At 34.9% G+C, this 16,338-nt stretch overlaps 1 protein-coding gene across 31 annotated transcripts in view; it reads right to left on the bottom strand.

Annotated features, from left to right (window-relative positions):
• Nucleotides 1-16,338, bottom strand: part of PTPRD (protein tyrosine phosphatase receptor type D) — a 1,154,377-nt gene that overhangs the window by 439,908 nt on the left and 698,131 nt on the right. The window lies entirely within an intron of this gene.

The raw sequence follows: 16,338 nt of genomic DNA, 5'->3' as shown, positions 1-16,338 counted from the left end.
ATAAAGATCACCAGTAGGTCAGAAACCTGCTCAGACTTTGCCAGCAAATTCCTATTTCTAGCTCTCCAGTTGCCTGCCATTATGCCCATATGATTCAGAACTGCTGAACACAACTAATGACAACAAGCAACTCTCAGTCAGAAATATTATTGTATAAGTGATTGGCATGTGTTGAAAAATATTGCAAAAGAAAATAAACTACTATTTCTAAAAAATGCATGATAGGAAATGATAATATTTCATAGTGAGCAATATTTTGGTTTTGCTGTTGTTCTCTTGATCTTTATTTGCAAAAAATAAATAGTAAAAAAAGAGTATGTATGATGTCTAAACTGTAAAGCATTGCTGAAAATGTACTCCTATGGGTCTGATTAACAGATTGTTCAAACTTTTTTCTATTGTAATTAAATGGCATTTGGGGAGCAAAACACCTTGTAACAGTGTGTTAGCATCAGTAAATGCTGTATATTTTTATTCCACTCTCGAATCTCCCTAGCTGAGACTCAGATCTATTTTAATAATATTTACTAGGAGGAAAATAGAACCATTAATATCCCCATATCATCATGTTGTAATATGTCTGTAAATATCAAATCCAGGAGGCTAAACAAATGTACTGGAGATAATTTATTAATTTATGCCCTTGCTTTTCTTCATCTTTGAAAAGGTAATTGGGATTAACATAACTATGGTGGAAGTATTTTCTACAAATCTCAAGCTTTAATATAATTGCTGATAGTTGATGAAAGAAATATAGTGTGCGAGTTTTTTTTTTTGTTTGTTTGTTTTTTGTGTTTTTTAATTTGTGCACCTGAGAGGGATTTTTATTTAAATAAAAATCTGATTTTTTAAAATAAAAATGTGATATTTATTTATTTATTTTTATTATGCCTCAACATGCATCACAGTGAAGGATTCTTTTAGGGGCTGTACCTGCTCCATGAGTATGCCCATAGCTGTGGCAGCCAGTTCTTTGGCAGCAGCAGGCTGCTTCATGACTTCATGATGAAAAAATTTGCACAAGAGTATAATTTGAGTACAATTAATATGTTAACAGATACAGAACCAAAGGTTTTGTTAGATAACCCTTCTGCTGAAAGACTAATTTGACTATTACTATTTTTGTCAGTGTTTAGAAGAGTGGGATAAAGATAAAAATATTTTAAATTCTGTGTTGCACACGGAATCCTCTTTTCCTTTCCAAAATTTTGCAGACAGGAACCAAATCTTTAAGTATTGGTTTTACTATTTTAGTAATAAAAGTTCTTTTCTCTACTTTCCTCTTCTCCAGGAAGTTTGCATTTTATCTAGATTTGGAGCAGGAGGACCAGGACCAAAATAGCTGTAATGTAGATGGGGACCTAGTTTGCTGGAAATTTTGAACACATAAATCAAAGCCTCTGTACTTAACAAGCATGAATAGACACAATTTGATATGCAACATCTAAAATCTCTGTATTTAAGGTAGAAATCCACCAATTTATTCAGTTAAAATAAGAACCAGTATGTTATGTATCCCTTTCAAAGATTTCTGGAATGGAAGTATTTGAATAAACTCCCTCTAGGAATGAAACCAGCAGAAAAGAGACAGTGGGAAATGACAATTGATGAAAACTTCTGCACCAGGGGACAGTGAGATGTTGTACAGAAATAACTGTCTACATAAGAAAAAAAAAAAATGCAGCAGGATTAAAGGACTCAAGGTGATCAGTGTTACTCTTTCAGCTTCTGCCAAGATCCCTAAGTGCAGCTTCAGCTGAAACTGATAACTCCAAAATGGCCATTTTTATTTTCTCTTTTTATCTTAACAGTGAGAGGCTTTTGAAGTCTGGGACACATTCCCTTCAATTTATTTCTGTGAAACATGCTGCAGTCTTATGGGGTGTATTGGGCACATGTGAACACATGCAGGAAAGCAGTTCCAGCTAATTGAGATGGTGCTGGTTGACAGGAAGTTAACAAATATGATGCCCATCTACATGAAGGACCAGAAAGAGGATGCAGGAAACTGCAGGCTTGTCAGTCTGACCTCATTCAGTGACAGGTAAGTTAATGGAACACATCATCCTAAGTGCTACCAGGTGACACATGCAGGAAAACAAGAGGATCAGGCTCAGCCAGCAGATGTTTGAGAAAGGCAGGTCCTGCTTGATCAACATGATCTCTTTTTGAGACAGAGTGACCCACCTTGAGGATGAGGGAAAGGCTGTGGATATGGTCTGCCAGGAATTTAGTGAAGTCTTTGACACTTTCGTACAACACTTTTCTGGAAAAAACTGGTTGCACATGGTTTGGACTGGTGTAATCTTTACTGTGTAAAAATTGACTTGATGTCTGGCCTGGAGAGTAATAGTGGGTGGCTGGTCACCAGTGATGTTCCCTGGAGCTCAGTACTGGAGCACATTTGGTTTCGTGTCTTCATTTATTGATCCTCTGGGGAGGGAATTGAGTCACCCCTCAGTCAGTTTGCAGCTGATACCAAGCTGGTCAGAAATACTGATCTGCTGGAGGATTATTTAGGTCTGTAGAGGAATGTGAAAAGGCTGAATGAAGAACCCAAGGTCAGTTGTATGAAGTTAGAATCATAGACTTAGATAAAGGTTATGTTTGGAAGAGACCTTAAAGATCATGTAGTTCTAGGACTTGTAGTGGGCAGGGACAACTTCCACTAGACTGGCTCACTCAGACCCCCATCCAGCCTGGTCTTGAACACCTTCAGGGAGAGAGAGTCCACAAGGCAGCCCTGTTTCAGTTTCCTTCCCATCCTCACAGTAAAGAATTTTTTCTTATGACCTAAGATAAAACTACTGCCCTTCAGCTTGAGGCCATTCCCCCTTGTCCTGTAACTACATGCTCTCGTGGAATGTTCTCTCCACCTTTCTCATAAACCCCATTTAGGTCCTAGAAAGCTTCTAAAGTTGTCCCCAAAGCCTTTTCTTCTCTAGGCTGATTAGCCCCGACTTTCTCAACCTTTCTTCTTAGGAGAGGTGTTCCAGCTTTGTGGTCAAATTAGTACTTCTGTTCTGGACTTGTTCCAATAGGTAACATCTTCCTTGTGTTGGGGGCCACAGAGCTGGACACAGTACTCCTGGAAGGGTTTCACAAAAGCAGTGTAGAGGGGAAGAATCACCACTTTAATTTTGCTTGTCATTGCTCTTTTAGTGCAGCCAAGGATGTACTTGGCTTTCTGGCATGTGAGCACACACTGTTTGCTCATGTTGAGCTTCTTGTCAACAAATACCCTCAAGTCCTTCTTCCCAGAGCTGCTCTTTATCTATTTTCTGCCCAGCCTGTACTTGGGCTTGAGATTTCCCTGATCAGTGCAGCACCTTATACTTGGCCTTGCTGAACTTCTAAGGGTCACACAGGCCCATCTCTCAATCCTTTCAAGGTCCTTCTGGATGGCAGCCTGGCCCTTGGTGTTGACCTCACCAAACAGCTTTGTTCATCAACAAATTTGCTGAGTCCCATTGTCTGTGTTGCAACGAAGATGCTAAAAAGTGTTGATCCCAATACCCACCCCTGAGGAATCACCAATTGGATATTAAGCCGTTGACTAAAACTCTTAAAATGTGATCATTCAACTGTTTTTTTTATCTACTGAGTGGTCCATCTATCAAGTCCATGTCTCTCCCATTTAGAAATAAGGCTGAGACATGGAACACTGTCATGATTTGTACTGTTCAGGTAGGTGACTTCTTTTGCTTCTCCTTTGTCCACCACTTCTGTGACATCATCATAGAAGACCACCAAATTTGTCAGTTATGGTTTGCCTTGTGAAGACACGTTGCCTCCGTATCTCCTCATTTTTTTGTGCCTTAGCATAGTCTCCCAAAGGAGCTACTCTGTGGTCTTTCCAGACAGTGAGATGAGGCAGACTGGCCTCTAGTTTTGTGGGTCTCGCTTATTTTCCTTTTTAAAAATGGGTATTATAATTTTCCTTTTCCAGTCAGTGGGAATTTCACTGCAATGCCAAGACTTCTCAAATATGATGCATAGTGGCATAGCCACTTCCTCAACCAGTTCCCTGAGGAGTCATAGATGTATCTCCTCAGGTCCCACGAATTTTGCAACTTCATATTCCTTAAATGGTCTCCAGTCTTCTCCTACAGTGGTTGGTTCTTCATTCCTCCATTTCCCTCCTTTCACCTATGGGTGATGTGGCTGGAGCATTGCTGGTGAAGACTCTACTGAAGAAGGTGTTGAATGCCTTGGCCTTCTCTATCCTGGGTAACCAGGTCTCCTTCAGTGATCCTGAAAGGAACCATGTTCAGTACATTCAACAAGACCAAGTGCTGGGTCCTGCTGCTGGGTCCCAACAATCCCAGATTGGGCTACATGCTGGGGGCAGAGTGGCTGGAAATCTGCTGAGTCGATAAAGACCGGACCATGTGTGGCTGAACTTGAGCCAGTGTATGCCCAGTTTGTATTAGGAATATTGTAGCCAGCAGGGCCAGGGTGGTGATTGTCCCTTTGTGCTTGGCAATGGTGAGGCTGCATCTCAAGTGCTGCATCCCATTTTCTCACTACAAGAAAAATATTGACTTTCTGCAGCACATCCAGAGAAGGGCAACAAAGCTGGTGAAGGGTCTGGAGCATAAGTCCTGTGAAGAGTAACTGAGGGGGCTGTGGTAGCTTAGCCTGGAGAAAAATATACTGAGGGGATCTCTTATTGCTCTTCACAACTACCTCAAAGGAGGTAGTGAGGAGGTCAGTCTTTCCTCACAAGAAGAGTGATAGAAGAAGAAGAAGAAAGGGCCTCAAGTTATGTCAGGGGAGGTTAAGATTATATATATATAGGAAAACATGTTTTCACAAACAGGACTGTCAAACATTGGAACAGGATGCCCAGGAAACTAGTTGCATCTTCATCCCTCAAGATACTTAAAACGTGTAGATGTAATACATAGGGATATGTTTTAATGGTGGTGTTGACAGTGCTAGATTAATGGTTGAAATAAACACAGAAGTATTTTCAACCCTGAGCTTTACTATGATTCTGTGGTAGGGTTTAGAACATGTGGGACTGACTAAATATGGGAATAAGCCCATACTTGCAATAACAGCTGATTCTTTTGAATTTGCTGTAGTTATACCATGCTAAAGCCTTGTTGTTGGTGGAGTTTTTTGTTTGTTTCTGGTGTGTTTTTTTTTTCTCTTTTTTTTTTTTTCATTCTCCCTTTCTTATTGAAAGGAACTTGGAAGAAAAATGTGAGAAGAAAATGTCATGCATGTTCGTTTAAAGAAAACATCATATTCTACTGGTTGTAATGCATTAACTTTATTTTTAATTGGCATAAAATTATTTATTCTGCAAGTTTTTCACTTTGTCAATCCCAGAAAAATTTAAGGAAAAAAATTCAATGTCTTAATAATGTATGTACTATGTAAAGTCTCAGAACATTATTGGCTCTATTGAAAGAATAACTAATGGAATAGAACTCCTTGTTTTTTGAGGCAACCTAAAGTAGAAAAGCTAAGAGACTGTTAGAGATATGACCTTTGATTTTAAGAACATGTAATTCTGTTTGTTTTAGAAGAATACAAATGCATCATTTTTCACTTTTTGGGTATTTATCTTGCCCTTTAAAGGCCAGTTGGAGAGTGGAGCTAAAGTTCATGCCTAAAATGAAATCTGAGTATCCAATATGAACCACACTTTTCCCTTGGCATTGATTTTAAAACAGAAAAGATTAAGAAGCAACAACAACAAAAATCATCTGTACCTATTGCCAGTATAAAGAAACAATAGAGCTCACATTATGCACACACACACACACACACACACACACACATATACACATGTAAATTTTACAGGCAATCAATTTAGACTTCTGATTCCCACACAGTATTAGAATCTTCTACACATAAAATACAATATTGAAAAGTTTTCTGGTGGTTCCATCAGCTGTTCAAGTAAATGTAATGAAGTATATAGAAACTGATATTTTTCTTCTCCTTCCTCACTGTCTCAAGACAGGTCTGCCACAACTAGTTAGTCTTCCAAGCAAAAGCAGTTTAAGAAATAACGCAGTCTTAATTTCTAAACAAAACAAAAAATTGTCTTCATTATGTATACTATACCAGGTAATTGTTAATAAAAATATTATTAGGAAAATCTGTTAATATTTTTGAGGAAGACAGAAAAATATCTCCTGGAGCTCAGTAGACTTTAGTCATATCTTGACTTTCTGCTTTCATATATAAGACATTCAGATATTTCTCAACATACTGCTCAAATTACTATTTTTAAAACATGCTTTGAAGAAGGGTTCCTGACTTAGCTTGGGAAAAATATTCTTGGACGTATTTTAGATTTAATCTTCAAAATGAGCTAAATTCTTGTGTTTCATCAAGTATTTTGAAATAGTAGCAGCAGTAAGACAGTTATATGTGCTCCTAAGAATAAATAGTATGCGGACGTACTCTAAAATGGAATATATGTACCTGAAAATGAAGAGTAGTCAGTACTGAATAATAAGAGAAGCAATTCCTTTAGGACATGAAATTGTTTTCTGCAACTCAGTTATGAGACACTATGCTGATATGATTACCAAATTAATAAAATATATACGTATGATAAAGATTGTAATTCTGAAAATATTTTTAATGAAGTTATAATTTTAAAAATATAGTGTTTAGGCAGGAAATATCATTCACATACATATGAATAAGCAAATGCTATGAAATTTTAAAATTCCATCTAGTTCTACAAACTGTTTAACTGTTTGGACACGTGGAAAAAACTCAAACCCAAAAATTAGTTATACCTCACTTAAGACTATTCCAATTTCAGTGCTTATTTAATTTGGTATATGTACCAAATGCTAATGATCAGTTTTAATGCAATGTTGAGATATAATTTCTGCTGCGGTACAACATTTATTAAGCACTCAGAAAAGGAGCTTTTTCTACTCTAAGAAATGAGCTGCCCACACTGTAGCAATCACGACACCTGCATCCGCTACACCCATCCTCATGCAACCATTGCAGCACGAGGCAGCATGGGAGGTGCACAGAAGCCAGCTCTCATCTAAAGAAAGAGTGTGCCTCTGCTAGCAAGGCACAGCCTGTAAGCTAACAAGCCCTGGCACTTTTCATAGCTCAGTAGCTCAGGGGCAATTCTGCCTGAACATGCCATTCTCCTTCCGTAGCCAAGCAAGTTCACCCATATGTCTCTGCACTATGCCCCGTGATGGATGCTTCTGCCAGAACAGGTATCTCTGACACTGTGACCCACTGGGCACTTTAAACGTGACACCGTTTTTGGGGCGTTTCACTGTGAAATAATTGCCCATTTATTTGATGATGAGCGACTTAATCTCTTTCAAGAAAGAAGTGTGTTTCAGAATCACAACCTGGTGTCCAAGGCTTTTATTTATTCATATCAACACTGGAATACATATAAGGTTCAGCTTCTATAACTAAGTTTAAAGGACTGGTTTTACCACCATCTTATATCCTTTTTTTCTAAAATTATGTGTTGTATGTGAGGTGCAATACCTGTGATGAAAGTGAGACAATGAACATAAAGTAATCCTTAAAATTCTTTCCTCAAACCCTTGCACTAATGTTAGGTTTGCTGAGAATCTAGAAGGTCTGAAATAACTATAATATAAACTTCTTACCGGTAAATGCTTTTAAAATAATGCAGGATATTGGGAAAAACTTAAAGAATTGAACACTTCTTTCATGGAAGATATTTTACAGGAAATCTATTAAAGATCCAGGTTGAATTAAAAAAAAAAAAAAAAAGCAAGCCTGGTCCACTGAGTTTAATGCTTATGTATATAATTGTAATTAGACACACACTTTGCTCTCAGATATATTTAACCAGTGTTTTAAAGATCAATGCAAACAGTACAGTATTTCTTTAACTTCAGGAAAGTCTTCTGACATACTAACATCAATAAATAGAGGAGGTCAGAGCACAGGAAGTATTCCATATTACAGGAAGACATGCATAATTTATAGCATAACACTACTGTAGATGTAATCCTTCAAATTCTGTGTGGATGATAACCATACTAAGTTTGTACGGCTCTCCTATTGCTAATATTAAGGTCGTGATTCTTTAGGAATTGAGGGTCATACTTTTATTCACAAAGAGTGACTGTCTTTCTTCTAATCATAGCTGTGAATTGTTCCTTTGTTTTCCATGGACGTTCACTTTCCTTTAAATAGAAAGCTTTTAGCTAAAACATAAAATCATAATGAAAGTCAGAGATTAGAATTGGGAGGGTTACTGTCTTGCTAATTTTGAGTCTAAAACAAGTCACATATAATGAACCTAATGCCTGACCACTTTGCTTCAGAGATCAACACATAAATCTGCATATTCAAATTAGTCACAGAAACCAAGTGAAAAAAAAATTCTGTGTGCATCAGAAGAAAAATATTAGTCTTACTGCCATTAAAGGAAGAAATATGTTTTCAGTCATAAGGATATGTCCATCTCTTTCTGTATATATTCTGAAATAGTGTGATTAAAAAGTAGCAGGAAAAAGAGAATAAAAGGAAGGCATAGGTAATGACAGAATAAGCTGCTTGTAAATGTGCGTTAAATCTGGTCAACTTTTTTTTCCCCCTGTGGTTCATAATTCAGTTTCAGGCAGCATTCCCAATAGTAATGCTAAACAGGATGTAGTTCTGAGTGGCACCAGGAGAACAACCATGATGTCATGAAATCACTGCTGCTTTGATTGTTCCTCATTGATTCACTAAAAGACTAATACCCCTGAGCATCAGAGCCAAGCTGTGCAGCACAAGGGATGCAGAGGTTGGTGTATTTCTGACCTCTCCTCACAAGAATTTAGAACAAAGAGCATGAGATCAACACAGTATAGCACATAAAATTCTAGTTAATTAATTCTGAAATAATGCTAGATGTGAGACAACCAGCTGTCCTCCTTTTTGCCCCTTCTGATGCACAACAAACCCAATTCCTGAAGTTTCATACCAACTCTGTTGGTTCCTTCACTATTCCCTCTTCTGACTGTTAAAAAGAAAAATACAAACACTAAACAAAATACCCACTAATTTTTATTCTGTGTTAGAATTTGATCGTTAATCTCTGCTTCATTTCATCTCAAGATTATATGTTGTCAATTGTATTTTTCTGAGTGGTGTTGATCCCTAAATGCATTTATTTATAAATAGTACGTCTTTTCAGTATGTATTTAAAGGATTTACCTTTCAGACTTTATTTTATTATTTTAAGTAATTACCTTTTAGTTTTACTGAAGAGAGAGTACTTCTCCATTTTCCTATAAATGGTAAAGGCTCTCTGACACTTGCATCTACTTTTTTTTTTTTTTTTTTTTTTTTTTGACACATATCTATGTCATAATGGACCAAAAAATATTCGCCAAAAATTGCACCTTTAAGAAATTGCTGGTTATCTGAGTTATGTAATACAGAGGATAACTAATTCTAGTCCAGATAAAGTGACATGTTCGATCTGTTTTGAACTAAAATACTCCAAAACATTTTTAAGGATGGAATATATGGGTAGAGATTCTTGAGCTGAAACGGAACATTGGATTTCCCAATAGTGGACCCTAGTAGTGAAATTTTTTCAGTAAAAATTAACGGGTGATCTGTAGGAGCACTTCACACAATTTTTTACACATTCAGAGTGAGAAATCAGAGTGAAACAGTTAGATTTGAATCTTTAGAAGGCACTTTTTTGTTGTTTAGATACTTCCTTGCTCCTTTTGAAAACATTTAACCTGGTCCATACCGGCAACATTAACCTTTTCATGTTTATAGGACTACAGGGCACACTCTACATAAATCATACATAAATCCCTGCCCTCTTCAATTAATTAGATACCTTTTTTTTTGTCAAGAAAAAATATAAGACCTTAAAAAGGGTGAAAATAAATCTTCCCTTGTTGCTTGGTTTCATATTATTGGACTGACAATCCTACTCTCTTACATCAAACAGACACTGTTAAATGGTTATGAAGAAATATTTAGTGATGAACAGCTCTTGAACATACGGCTGTTGTATCATGCTTCAGTGAACATTTTATCTCTTACAAAACTGGGACAAAGTGGTTACAGGAAGAAAAAAAGAATTTAAATATACATGAATAAATAGTAAAATCAGCACTAAATATATCATTAAGCAGTCTAATAATTATTAGTTTGGTAGCTGAGAAAAAGTCAGATGAACTAATGTATGTGATTACAGCGGGATAAAAAAATAATCCAATAGCAGCATCCAACTAGGGGAAACAATACACTAAAACTTCAGGCATGTTATTAAGATACACAGTGCCCACAGCAAGAGAACAGGACTTGCAACACTAATTGCTAGTGTCTAGACCATAATTTGGTTTTTAGTCCTTACAAGTTTAATCCGCTCAAAACAAGAAAATCATATATTAATGACAGGTTTAATAAAACTGGTATGGAATCAGTCCCAAACATGTTTAGATTCGCAGCTTCAGCTAATTTTGCCTGATGTAAACAAAAAGGGAACACGTCAGTTTAGTTCAAACCACTGCAAACTGTGGATTTTGTTTTGTCAGTATACCATCAGTGCCGAAACAGTCCTTAAATAGAGTATAAATTCAATTTGCACCTATTTAAAGTATTTCCAGGTCTACTTTAGTGCTTTTATCCAGTTAGTAAATGGTAGAACTTAAATCCAGATATTCACTGCAATAAAAATTACACATTTCTACTTGAAAGAGAAAGAGGGAAATTCTCATCCCACTGTGAATTCAGTGCTACTTCTATACAAGTTGGAAGTATTCACAATGAATTTAAATGTGGGCCAGGAGCACAGTCTCTCCCCTGGCTGTGGTCATATATTCAGAACATAGTAATGAGAGTTAAAATGGCTGCAGAAACAAGTTCCTGGTGCCTTTATGCAGACTTAGAAAAGGAAAGGGGTTAGGTAAATGATTGCATGCTACACTACAGGGAATATAGCTTAACAGGCTAACCAATAACATAGGAAAGCACAAAACTTGCAGATTGTTTTTGTTCTTGTGTACTTATTCATATTTCAATTGACTTAGCGGTCTTTTCCAACAAATGTTGAGCATGATAAATCACAAAGCCATTCCTTTTTAATTATCAGTCTGAAGTACTTGCCTCCTTAGTTTCCAATAGATAAAACAGTCTCCTATGAATTTCAAGGAAGGAGACAACTAACATCCTTTCTGTAGGATGGTGGTACATTTCAGAGTCTTTTTCAATACTGGATTTCCATTAACAATCTAGCTGAAGATGCAGGGAATAAACTATTGTGGCCTTTCATGTTTACAAAATTTTACTGTATTATTTTAAAGCAATAATTATAAATTGCTTCTTCTTACTTTATCAATCAATGAAAAGTTTTTATAATTTCATTCTAGGCTAGTCAATTTGTTACAAATTGCAGACAACAGTGTAAGAATTCTTTTAAAAGGTTCATAATTCCAACTCATTTTATACAGAAATGTTTGTACTGTTTTTATATGTAAAGGTAATACACTTGAAAACTCCTTCAAATCTTTTTATCTGAACTGGAAATAAATCCTTCCTTGTCTTTCCCAACTTTCTGTTTTTTTTTTTTTTTTTTTTTTTTTTTTTCTTTTTTTTTCTCTTTTTCTTTAATAACACCTATAAAAAGTTGTTCCCTCTGATCCAATAGAATTAAAATTTTAAAAAATTGTCTGGAAGCCATTACTAATCATTCCACAAATTTTTAGGTCATCTTCAAATATATTATCCTTATATACAAAAAAATCCCCTAGACAGTTCTTGCTACTTCATGAACACATGGTATAAAATTACAGAAGCTACTTGAAGAGTTTTTTTCTCTTTGGTAACTGTTAGATAGCATAGTACTGTAATCTTGAGAGACAAATAATTTCTCTAATAAATATTAGCAATTTTATCTATTAGCTTCTTTTATGTAGATTTGGATTTGAAGGTAAGTAATTGATATAAAATTATAAGACTGATTCTACCTTCTTAAATATTTGATGACAGGTTTATGTCTCAGTGAGTTGCAACAACCACTTACGTTTTCTCAAAAATATTAACTTTTCTCAAGCCAGAAAGATCTCTTGTGACTCATTTAGGTTGAAGAAGCCCAATTCCTTTATCACTGTCCTGAGGTGTAATAGCTTTTAAGCTGAAAATGTCCTAAATAGAGCTCCCGAATATATATTTTCCAATAATAGTTTCACTGAATGGCTTTCCACTGAATTATAAAATGAAAAAAATTTACTTTACAGGAAATAAGAAAAATTTTATTTTGTTATTTGTTTTATTAATGTTTGTTAAGGATGTACCACAGTATTTAATAATATAATTTTCTTCTGAATATTGTTGATATAACATGGTAACAAATAATAATTTAATTTAATAGAAAGATTGGATGATGTTTTCAACTCCAATTTTCAGTGTTTCACTTTATGTAGAGAACAGCATTTTATTATGCATGTGGCAGAGTTTCATATGATGCTATCATCAGTCATTTTATGGCTAAATAGTCTCCTTGTTTTCATTTCAGATTTAGTTCCGGTTAGTCTTGGTAAAGGTTAAGTTTGTACTAGAAGTTTACAGGGCTCAGAAATCTGGTTAATTCTACAGAATCTTAACTCAAACAGTAATTAGAGGAGATTAGTCTTGATCAGTAACACACTGAATATTTTTCATCATTGCTAATGTCTTCTCAAGATAGATAGCTAAGAAGGCTAGAAGAATCACATTTACTTTGACACTTTGGAAATGTGTGTTTTAAACACTTAAACTTCTGATTTATTAATAATTTATGGTGCTTGTTTACTATTCATTCCTTTTACCTGTGTGTGTTAATAGATACTATTTTGCTCTGGAACAATTAGAACTTTTGTAAGTAGAAATATTTCAATATTGCATAGTAAAAAAAAAAAAAATCCCTCTTAAAATCTTTATCTTTGTTTGCTAATTCGTGTACAGGCCAGACATCCTATAGTGTTCCTATGATTTACAGTTTTTATTGACAAAACTTCAATGAAGTCTAAATTTAGATTTCAGCCAGATAGGATAGAATTCCTCTGATTGTACCATTTGCATAGTAATTTTACTTGGATTCAGGAAAGACAAAAATTTCCTAGAAACCTGTCAGTTTATATAAGATCTGTGACTCAATGTTTTAAGTGACTTCGTGGCTGCAACAGAAGTATGAATGGTTTAATGTGTAGCAGGAAAATAAAAATGCATTACCTGGGAATCAAAAATCCCTGACATTTCACTAATGCTTTGTGAAGAAATTTAAAACATGCTATAGAAAAACTGAACTTTTTTTTTTTTTCATGAAGATCCCCCAAAAAATGACAACATAAGCATTATTGATGGGGTTTTTAAAAATAAATAGTTAGATAAAGAGATTTTAACAGACAAATATAGTTGGTTATAGATTATTTTATATACTTTTTGTAAAACTTCTGCCTTGGAAATAATACCAGTATGTTTGTAGGACATATTGTTTGCCTTCCCCTCTACAGAGTTCAGACTTTGAGTATGCCCTCCCTCCCAGATTTTTGTTATAACATTTTGTATACACAATATTGTTATGTAGTTAAAGATTGCTGCACTTTACACATTTCAGTGTCCTTTGACCTCCCAAATCAGATTCTTCCTATATAATATGCAGTTAACTGTAATAATTAAATTGCCTACTCTCAAGTGGAGCCATGTAGAAATAACTACTTCTGGAATTAACTGGGGGCCTTGCAGAATAAATAGTAAGTTACCATGACACTGAATTTCAGTTTACTGCACTGACATAAGTGTTGTTAATTTTTTTTTCAATAATGTTGTTTAATTTGACTTAAAAATAAAATGTAAAAAAAATATTGTAAATATGTTTCCTTTCAATATTAAGCTACAAACCATCTTTCCCTGTGGATCTTGCTCTTGTAAAAATACATTGTCCTACATTGCCCTGCAGACTATTTAATAATCAAGCTTCAGTTACAGTCTATAAATGTTCCTAAGCAACCACAACCCACTTTAAATATGCTAGTCAATTAGCTCTAGACACCCTGTTTCAGTCTTTGTCTCTATTTTTTCTTTCTGGCTTGAAACATAAAAGACAGAGAGATAGAGGGAGTATTTTAAAATAATACCTTGTACTGATCAAGGGTGATGCTGTTAAATAGCACCTCTGCAAACAAACGCAGACCTTGGGCAGCCCCTGTCCAGGAGTACAGTGATATGTGTGCCCATCAATCCCTTATCAACATATAAGCCAGAAAGAACAGAAACTTATCTGGCTAATGCCAACAGGGAAAATAAAAAAGAAAGATAGGTGTTGGTGACTGTGGGAAGAATAGCTTCTCACATGTTATCCAATGTTTCCTTTCTGTGTTTTTAAATATTTACATTTTTCCACTATAAAAAAAAAAAGCTAAGAGGAAAAAAAAAACCCAACCATATGAAAGTCTTCTCATATGAAAGTCTTCTGATAAAAAAAACAATTCTTAGATATTTTTATAAGAGAAAACTTTAAATAATTATTTTTTTATTCAAAAATGTAATACCAGTTGAATTTTGAACATAGAAGTATGTCTTAGTTAAATTGACTTACCCTGTTAATCTGTTATCTTTTTTTAATCTTCTCATAATAATAAATTCCAGTTTTTTCCTAGAAGCGCAATAACCTTTCTTACTTGGTATGTTCAGTTTTCCTTATTATCTTTAATGCTTTTCACTCTGTATTATTGTCTATAAACATATTAGTGAGGAATATATGAGAAAAAAATTCTGGCTTAATTTCACTGTCTCTTATGGCTTGGAATATCTCCCTCCACTGAGGCTGGTACAGAACATAGTTTGTATTTACTGTGATTATTCAATATGATTTACCTAAGCAAAGATGAATTCTGCTGGAACGTCATACCTAACAACAAGTTTTTTCTGGACTCCTGGTATTGTCGCTCCCATTTAACATAAGATTGAGAGTGACATAAACCATAAAAATTCCATGAAGATAGGGGGGCTAGAGAGAGGCTAACGTGTGTGTCTGGTAACTTATTTAATTCCCTAGCTATATTTTTGTGTTGCTTTCCAGTTGGTATCATATTCTATAAGCAGTACAATAAAAGTAATAATGGTCACGTTTATAATACAATAGTGCCCCTGGGATATGAAGTAGCTAATAAAGGAAATTTTGGGAAATGTAAGAACGGTGCAATTATATAATATTACTACCCTTAGGCATGTATTCACATGACTGCTCTTTAGGGAGTTTCTGAAGCTAGAGGGATTATCAGTGTATTTATGGGATTTTTCTTTCTTGAGCCTATGGCATATTTTGAGTCCCTAGTAACTTTCTGCAAGAAGTTTCAGATTTCCCCTAGAAGCTGCATTTATTCTGAACTTTACTTCAGTTTTTTTCAGAGTGTAGTTTTAATACTGAAATAAAATACAAATGTTTGGTTTCTTCTTTTGATTTTTACACCCCTGACATTATTTCAATAAACTTCTCTATGGTTTCTTCAGTTTGTGTCTCTTCCAGATTGAAGTATGCTAGATATGTAGTCCTTACTCATACATTAACTGACTTATTATTTTTGATCCTCCTTTTTTGTCCTACTCCTCATCTTGCCCCCTTGCTCTTGTTGCTTTATTTACTTTAAAGATGAGCTGTCTAACTTAGGATGATAATTAATCACTTTCAAACTATGATTGCTTGTGATGTTAGGACTGCTTTTTCTCAAGAAATAGAAATTCACTTTTCCTCCATGCTGAATTTCACCTATTAGTCATTTACAGGACCAATTTAGGATTCTTCTATATTTATCTACAAATTATTAATTTTTCTCTAAATAGCTTAATAACCACAGGTACATAAGTGGTATTATTCCCACCTTGTTTTTCAGCTTTTTTTTGTCACAGTTTTAAATTTAATAGGTTAAGGTGTGAAACTTGAAGATTACCCGTGATTACAGAAAAAACTGAACTCTTGTTGTGTAACCAACACCCCCAAATTTTCTATACATTGTCATACATGTATTTTATAGTATATAGAAGGTATTATAAATTGCCAAACTTCCTGTACATGTATAAAATAATCACAATTTTCTGTAATACTTTACTTGTCATGAATCATCTATCACTGGGGACTGATCTACTTCAGTTTATACCCTACCTTACTCATTAAAAAGAGGGGTGAGGTCATATGTACCTATCAAACATATTACATTATACAAAGTAGACAGAAAGAATATTAAAAGCTTGACACCTCTTTCTCCTACAGCTACACCTTGCAGAGTTTTTACAAGAATCAGTGTATTGCTGTCCAGTCTTATTTAACCTTTATAGGTAAGTATTTTTCCTGCTTCAAAG

This window comes from Lonchura striata, chromosome Z (genome assembly GCF_050655825.1).
Source record: "Lonchura striata isolate lonStrDom1 chromosome Z, ASM5065582v1, whole genome shotgun sequence".
Taxonomy (NCBI): domain Eukaryota; kingdom Metazoa; phylum Chordata; class Aves; order Passeriformes; family Estrildidae; genus Lonchura; species Lonchura striata.
The sequence above is the reverse complement of the archived record's forward strand: the minus strand, read 5'-3'. Positions and strand labels throughout refer to the sequence as shown.